Source organism: Mya arenaria, chromosome 4, assembly GCF_026914265.1.
Source record: "Mya arenaria isolate MELC-2E11 chromosome 4, ASM2691426v1".
Taxonomy (NCBI): domain Eukaryota; kingdom Metazoa; phylum Mollusca; class Bivalvia; order Myida; family Myidae; genus Mya; species Mya arenaria.
In genome coordinates this window covers 308,207-314,660 of record NC_069125.1, presented here as the reverse complement: position 1 = coordinate 314,660, position 6,454 = coordinate 308,207, and positions in this window count along the sequence as shown.

The following is a 6,454-nucleotide window of genomic DNA, read 5'->3' as shown; positions in this document are numbered from 1 at the left end:
ACAATCCCATGGAAGTCCTCCATAAACTCTTCCTACTAATCAAGTTTGGTCACAGTATGTCAACCATAACTTAAACAGAAATCTATTTTTAGTAACAGTGACCTTGACCCTAGAAGGCCAAAGGGCAATCCAATGAAATTTGTCCTATATACCAAGTTTGGTCACACTTTGTCAACCCTTACTTGAGTTATTCAGTACTAACCATATTTTTTTTTAGCAAAGTGACCTTCACCTAGACTATTACCCAAAAGACAATCTCAGGAGAGGTCTCTATAAACTCTTTCTATATACCAAGTTTGGTCACATTATTCAATACCAACCCTTTTTCTATTAATAGTAACATTGACCTTGATCCTAGGGGCCTCAAACACATTCCCATGAAAGGTCTCCATAAACTCTTCGTATTTACCAAGTTTGGTCTCCTATTCTGTCAAACCTAGTTAAAATTATAAGATACATAAGGTGACTTTGACGATGCCCTCCCACCAGCCCGCCAAAACAATGACGCAAGTCATTCAAATAACATGTTTTCCCTTTCATGAAAATGTGGTTGAGAACATAACAAGAGCTGTCACAGAGCCAGCGTGCTCGACTATTCTGCCGCTTTTCAGTGTTACAAAGGATTGAAAGTTTTGGCGAAACATGCATGGATCACTGTTAGATTAGATTTCAATGCAATACATGATTTGCTGAGATATTAACATAAATATGGTTACATGGAACATTTTAACCAGAATTTTTAATTCTAATAATAAAGGGCCATTATTTGCAAAATACAGTTATCTAACTTGGTTATTCAATAACAATGGGTGGTTGAATACCATTGTATAAAGTCTCAATGCAATGCATCAAGTAGTTGCTGAGATATTATCCTATGTGTGCTAACATGCAAGACCTTAATCAGAATTCTCATAATAAAGGGGCAAAATTATATTATATGAAAGATAGAGTTATCTAACTTGATTAAAGAAAAAGGTTAAATGGTTGGGACCATGTGTGTAAAGTTTCAATGCAATATGTGATGTATTCGCTGAGGTATTGACTTAAAAGTGGTAAGAAGCAAAACCTTAACCAGAATTTCTATGTCTAAAAAAGGGGCCATTATTTGAATTTAATGCAAACTAGAGTTATCTAACTTGGTTAATTAAGTAGGCTGGATGGTTAAGTACCATTGTATAAAGTCTTAATGCAATACCATAAGTAGTTGTTGAGATATTAACCTATATGTGCTTACACCCAAAACCTTAACCAGAAAGTTTAAGTCGAATAATAAGGAGCAATTACTTGCATTAAATGCAAACAAGAGTTATCTACCTTGGTTAATTAAGTAGGTTGGATAGTTGAGTACCATTGTATCAAGTCTCAATGCAATTCAATGCACTACCTCAAGAAGTTGCTGAGATATTAACCGGTGTGTGCTTGCAGAATTACTTAGTCGAATATTAAAGGCCTATTATTTGCATTAAATGCAAACTAGAGTTATCTTACTTGATTAATTTAGTAGGTTGGATGGTTGAGTACCACTGTATAAAGTTCAATGCAATACCTCAAGTAGTTGCTGAGATATTAACCTATGTGTGTTTGCATGCAAAACCTTAACCAGAATTTCTATGTCAAATAATAAAGGGCAATTATTTGCATATAAAGTAGTTGCTGAGATATTGACCTATGTGTGCTTGCATGCAATACCTTAACCAAGGTGTGACGCAGACGCTTGGGTGAGTAGTATAGCTCTCCATATTCTTCGAATAGTCGAGCTAAAAATGTGCCTGTCAAAGGAAATTAATAGAAAAACTAAAAACAATAAAATTCAAGGGCCATAATTTGTATTTAGGGTTAAAACGGAGTAATGTGAGCTTATTGTAAGATGGTCGTCTTTATTTGTGCGAAGTATTAAGTGCATTGAATGAAGGGTATATACATAGAAGTTTTTTTATTAAAATCCCAACTTGCCCTCAACCTTAAACCTGCCCTAAAAGTTTAACCTAAGTCAATCAGGGGCCATAACTTGTATTAAGGATAATATGGAGTTATGTAACCTCATTGTGTGATGGTCCTGAACAATTGTGAAATTATTAAGGTAATTGAATGAAGGGTATATAAGTTATAAATAAATATCCCAATCTGCCCTAAAACTTTAACCTTAGTTCCATAGTCAATCAGGGGCCATAATGTGTATAAAGGATAATATGGATTTTTCTTGCATACCGCAAGTGTGTTTCCGGTCATATGACCAGTGCTGGAAAACCCCATCTTACATACCCCATGTAAGATGAGTCAACTGCAACAAGGCGCCACTTCTTATTTTATTTATTGTAAGGTTTATGAAAAATATATTATGCCATTCAATAAAGCGCAAACAAATATATATGTTAGCAAGACTTTTAATTAAATTGAAAATAAATAATCGTAAAAAACGCTACCTTTAGTTATTCAAAATTACTGTGCTCTATGATGCCAGTAAACAACGTCGCTTTTTGGTGTAATTGTACAAACGTTCGTTTTGTACGTCATTTTTTTCACAAATTGATAAATTTAGATATGCAAGAAAATATATCAATCATGTTTTTCCAGTCCGGATAGAAAAATCCGACCCTCGGGCACGCTTCGTGGTCGGTTACTCGGCAAGCCTCGTTACCGGCTTACGCACGTGCCCTCGGGTCGGATTTTTCTATCTGTACCGGAAACACATGATAGACACTTATAATCTAACCTCATTATGTGATGGCCCTGAACAACTGTGTGAAGTATTAAGTCAATTGAAAGAAGGGTATTGGACTTTAACCGGACACCAACGCCGATGCTGGGGCGAGTAGTATAGCTCTTCTTATTCTTCGAATAGTCGAGCTAAAAACTAGGTATGTTTATCAAGGATTCAGATTCACTCAAAACAGATTTTACAGCAAAATAATTATCAAAAGACAATACAAAACAAAATACATGTATACAATTTAATATCGGATGGAAAAGCCGATACCATACCAAGAAATCAGATGATTCAACACTTTCAAAATGGTGGCTTAAGATGCTCAACACATCTCATTTTGTAAAAGCAATTGAAGCGAGCTGGGTAAAAAGAAATCTGTCAAACAAATTGCACATGGAAATGATGAAATACGGTGGTCAAGAGTTTTTAAAAGCAATTTTGATAAAAATAATGTGCAACATATTGAACTAAATTCTTATTTTCTTAAACATGTTAAAGTCATTGACATTATTCATAAATAAAAGGGATGCTGAAATAAAATCAAAAGAAATCATATGGAACAACAGAAAAATAAAACTACTTATTAAACAAGAGGGCCAAGATGGCCCTATATCGCTCACCTGAGTAAAACTTTGTGCTATAGACTTGTTGATAATTAAAGGGCAATAACAGGGATTTGGCATCTCTGATGTATTATGCCCATTCACATTCTCACCAAATTTTGTGATGATTGGACAAATGCTTAAAAAGTTATTGATAGGACAAGAGCAATTTTTGGTAACTTCTATAATTAAAGCGCAATAGCTCTCGGGTAACTACAGCAATTTTGCTAATTATCAAACACGTTCATACACATTCTGACCAAATTTGGTCAAAATTCGATAAAGGGTTCAAAACTATAGGTGGAACTATTATATGTCCAGTTTTTTTTATATAAGCGTGTAAAAACATGACAAATATGTATTAAATTTTGTTTAAAAAGATACCAACGGCAATAACTCTAACAATATTTAGGTTTGTTCTATATAACCTATCACAAAAAAATCACAATTTACTGTGAATAAGTTCATGAAGTTTAAAGTTGGTACCTTCAATGTTTTTAAAACAATGAAATAACCATAAAATACAGATGACCCATATTCGAACATGACTTAACAATTATCAAAACAACCTTTCTGACAAATTTCCAGGATATTTGGGCTAAAAGTGTTACCTCTATAGTGTTAACACAGTTTTTCCACATTTGCGCTCTGTGATCTATTTTTGACCCCAGATGACCCATATTCACACTTGAGCTAGAAATGGGAGCAGGACTTTTCAACCCCAAGACTTTTCAACCCCTTCTCAAAACGAAGACTTTTCAACCCTTAGACTTTTCAACCCCTACCTGTTTGGACTTTTCAACCCCTAAATCAAAGACTTTTCAACCCCTAATTGAAATATTTTAATAGCCATATTCAAGACTTTTCAACCCCTATATCAAAGACTTTTCAACCCCTATTATTTTTGTCAGCCAGGTGTTGTCTTGTTCATTGTTGTTTGCAAGAAACTTTACAAATTGTTATTGAAATACAATTAAAGATTTGTTTGTCTTATTTGTAACACTTTTCTCCAAAGTATTGGATGAAATTTACAAAGGCTTTGCCTTGATTTACTAAGCACTTGATGGTTAGTGTTTTTCAATTTGCTATAATATTCCAAACATTAACAATGGTACAGTAAATGAAGATTTTGATGCCTGTGGTTACCCCAAACAATTGTTGTATAATTCTAAAGGATATTACATATATCAGCGTATTCCCATATATCATGTACAAAGTAATGATTACATTTTGTTCTTTAAATAACAAATTTGAATAATTGCAAAACAAAATGTATGCAAAGAAAGATTTACTGAACATTCTCCTTATTTTGCCTGTAGAACGCCAATAAAAACAATGCAATGCTTATATTATTTTTTTTTACATATATACCACTTTATAATGGAATGTCTTGATTTCTTTTAAACTGAGAAATTAAAAAAAAACATTAATAAAATCTTATGTTACACTTATGTAACATTTCATCAACACATTTTAAAAGCATTTGACATATTAAATTATAGTTCTTTGTTATTCTATTTGTAATTTGAGAGCATTTGAAACTCTATCTATAATACATTTCCAACAAATTTGAACTCAATGTATACTTTTGTATTTCTTAAGCATCGTCTGGTAAATCGAGATATTTTGAAATATTATGAAGAATTTTATTTAACGTTCAACTCATTTTATTGTCTTTTTTATTGATGACAATCATTTTTTAAAATAAGTTTAAAACAAGAGTGACACTCACAAAATACGCCCATCAATAATTTCTTGGATTCTAAGACAACTTAATGTAGCACCTTCAGACGTATGGCATCAAAATAAGGTGGAAGCAAAAAGTATCCCTTGTAAACTGTGTATCCAAATTCCGAAATTCCGTGATGCGAAATTCAGTACCTTAATCTGTCAAAGTCAGAAAAGGCTCCTGGAAATCGTGTCTATAGATATAGACGATTAATCACAAATCATGCCCAAAGACGATCAACGTGTTCGGGATTTGAAAAACAACATTCATGTAAAAATCGTCTCCAAGAGATGATTCATCCTTAATCGTACCCAAGAGACAATCAGTGTGTACTTGGCAAAGCATTTATACCGGCAAACATTCTTGGTAAAGATTTTATAGCTACAAACATTTTCAGCAAGTTTGGTGAAGGTCAGATGAGAATTGTTCAAGTTAGAGAGTAGACAAAGCTTAAATGACAAGGGCAGTAATCCTGAAGTGCTTCGGGGCATTTGGCTGATTATCATACTTGACCGATTTATTTTACCAACAAATATTTTCTGCAAGTTTGGTGAAGATCAGATGATAACTGTTCAAATTAGACAATGGACAAAGCAAAAATGGCAAATTTTGACCAATTCAAGGGCTATAATCCTGAAGAGCCTGGCTGGTTATAGAACTTTGCCAAGAATATATACCAACAAACATTTATAGTAGCAAGTTTGGTGAAATTCGGATAAAAACTGTTCAAGTTTGAGAGTAGACAAAGCTAAAATGGCCAATTTTGATAAATTCAGGGGGCCATAACTCTGGAGTGCCTAAAGCGATAAGGCTGGTTATCGAACTTGACCTAGATATTTCACCAACAAACACTTTCATGAAGTTTGGTGGAAATTGGATGAGAAATGTTCAAGTTAGAGAGCGGACAAAGCTAAAATGGACAATTTTGACAAATTCAGGGGGCCATAACTCTGGAGTGCCTAAAGCGATTTGGCTGGTTATTGAACTTGACCGAGATATTTCACCAACAAACACTTTCATGACGTTTGGTGGAAATTGGATGAGAAATGATCAAGTTAGAGAGCGGACAAAGCTAAAATGGCCAATTTTGACAAATTCAGGGGGCCATAACTCTGGAGTGCCTAAAGCGATTTGGCTGGTTATTGAACTTGACCTAGATATTTCACCAACAAACACTTTCATGAAGTTTGGTGGAAATTGGATGAGAAATGTTCAAGTTAGAGAGCGGACAACATTGTGGAGCCGCCCGCCCGCCCGCCCAATTTTGACAAATTCAGGGGGCCATAACTCTGGAGTGCCTAGAGCGATTTGGCTGGTTATCGAACTTGACCTAGATATTTCACCAACAAACACTTTCATGAAGATTGGTGGAAATTGGATGAGAAATGTTCAAGTTAGAGAGCGGACAACATTGTG